Raw genomic sequence first — 2757 nt, forward strand, 5'->3', positions numbered from 1 at the left:
CGTAAGATCTGCTATCCAGGGCGGAGCCGGGGCTGCTGTAGCCGAAGCCACAGGGCCCGGACGCACCTGTACAGACAGACCACAGTCTGGGGTAGTACCACCACGAACAGGGACGACATCAGCAGGTATGGGCATCTCAAGAACAGCAGGCACGGCCAGCACATCCTCGGTAGGGACCGCCAGCGCAGCAACGGCAGGAACAGCCAGCGCAGCAACGGCAGGGACCGCCAGCGCAGCAACGGCAGGAACAGCCAGCGCAGCAACGGCAGGGACAGCCAGCGCAGCAACTGCATGGACAGTCAGCCCAGAATCGGCAGGTACGGCAGGCAGCACCGGAAACACAGGAAGTGGAGCAGCAGCCAGCAACATCCTGTTACCGGCGGCAGGTCCAGGGGCGAGTTCTAGGGGCAGTGGAAGTGTGGTCGCTGCAGCGCGGCAACCACGAGCGGCGGCGGCACGCCCCCCTCTCGGTACGGTGAACGGCACTTCACAGCGGCTGTAGGCAAGACTGTTACCACGTGAGGCGAGTACACCAGGTGAGGAGGGACGTCGTCACCTGGTTGCGTGGTCACCACTCCATGGGTGACCGCAGTAGGCCCAGACATAGAACCGCCGCCCCTGGACACCAGCACGCTCTGCAATTGGAAGGACGCCCATACCTCACCAAGGTCCACCCTCGTGGCAGTATCACCTGGGGAAATAAAAGTAATAGCGATTAATGGAGGGGAAATCCCCTCGTGCGGGGGTTTGATCCCTCCCGAACGAGTGGAAGACCCTAATACAATTGTACATCGGGCACCGAGCGCCCTCCCACCCCCGCGCTCGACGGATCGGGCGAGGAGAAGAACGCCGATAAACTCCCCCCCCCCCCCCCACCCTAAGGGGAAGAGTCATCAGTGGGAACTGAGCGGGGGGGTTCCTCGTTCCCCTCCCCGCACAGCACCCATGTACCCAACAACAAATAAGAGCCCTAGCAATCGTGCCATCGGCACGAATACAAGGCATAAGGATCAATTCCCTGACTGAGCGGAACTTGAACCAAATAATATTGATGCAATCAATAATAAGGAACAAAATGAAAATGCATCTTGCAAAACGATTCACTTCACAATGAAAAGGGCTCGGATCGAGCGCCATTTGCGCCTCGGTACCGAGCGCAAGGGTGAAAGGTTTATTCCTTACCTTTATGAATCAAGGTTTCTGGAAACCTTGATCCATAACGAATTGATGCAATCAACAGATATATGAAAAAATGAAAAAGACTACTGCGCTTGCGATTCACTTCATACAATCAAAAGGGGAAGGATCAATTCCCGTGAATAGCGGAACATTGATCCCAGTCAACAATGCAATCTCAATAAAAAATGAAAATGAAAAAGAACTGTACTTGCGATTTCACTTCATTCAAAATAAAAAGGGGGAAGGATCAATCTCCGGGCAAGCTCTGAAACTGATCCAAAATGAGTATGCTACAATAAAATTAATCTATGAAAATGAAAAAGAATACTGTACTTGCGATTCCACTTTCATACTGAATAAGTTTCCGTGCCGATAGTATTCGTTCGGCAACGGGCACACAGGTCAAAAAAAATATAAATGAAAAGAGTACTTACCTTACGATTTCATCTACACATTTCCAACCTAATATACGCTCCGGTAGCGAGCGCTCTCCCGCCCTCGGCACCGAGCATACACAATACGAGGATCATTCTGGGAAAATGAATTCCCGCAATTACGCCCTTCAGTCCCGGCACTCGGGTAATCGGAGAGCGTTGTGCAGCAAGATCCTTTAATTCACAATTGAAATCAATGAAATGATTGTACTTACAATTCAGTTTCACTAGATACATCGAAAAAGAAAAACACAATCATGCGAAAGCAAACGACGATGAAGCGGCAGAGAGCGATGATACACGTCCACACGCCAGAAGGCCGAAAGCAAAAGTGATTTGTTTACCTCCCAGTCACGCGCGCGCGCCTGTCGGACAAGCAGTTAACTACCGAACCCCTTGTTCGAAAGCTTACGACCTATCCAGCTGCCGCTAGTACCTTCCTATTGTAAAAGGACCGAAGTTTTGTATGCCGTGTCGGAACAAATCAGGGGTTTTTTGCGTTAGTTGGTCAGGTGGTGGTCGGTTGCTGTGTTACTGCCATATGTTTGTTGCCTAGATGGTCTTGTCGCATTGTGGTCACGCCCCCGTTGACAGAGCATCCAGAGAGCGCCAGCACTACAGGTCAACACCTGGCTGGCAACTCTGATAAAGCATAAGCAGGCTTTAGGTGACAGTAATCACATAGTCTACTTTGCTATCAGGTAAGGAACCAATAAGTTAATCTTTTATTTTAATTTAAATTTCCTAAAAAATCCTAGTCTGTCTCTACCCACCATCCGAAGGTGTGATTCAGCTATATATATATCTGTCAGGTAAGTTTCATGAACAAAATGTTATTGTTATAATACAATTAAAGTTTGTTCATACTTACTGGCAGATATATATACTTAGAGTGCCCACCCTCCTCCCCTCAGGAGACAAGGGCCATGAATAAATATGAATAGAAAATGGGAATGGTTCCTGATATCCGCCTCCCAGCGGCGGGAATGGGTACTACCACCTGACCCAGCCCCACTACGTGTGCCGCGAATTTTGAAATTCTGTCGGACGTCAGAAATACAGCTATATATATATCTGCCAGGTAAGTATGAACAAACTTAATTGTATTATAACAATAACATTTTCACATAAGTGACTTACCTGA

The sequence above is a fragment of the Macrobrachium nipponense genome, chromosome 23 (assembly GCF_015104395.2).
Source record: "Macrobrachium nipponense isolate FS-2020 chromosome 23, ASM1510439v2, whole genome shotgun sequence".
Lineage (NCBI taxonomy): Eukaryota > Metazoa > Arthropoda > Malacostraca > Decapoda > Palaemonidae > Macrobrachium > Macrobrachium nipponense.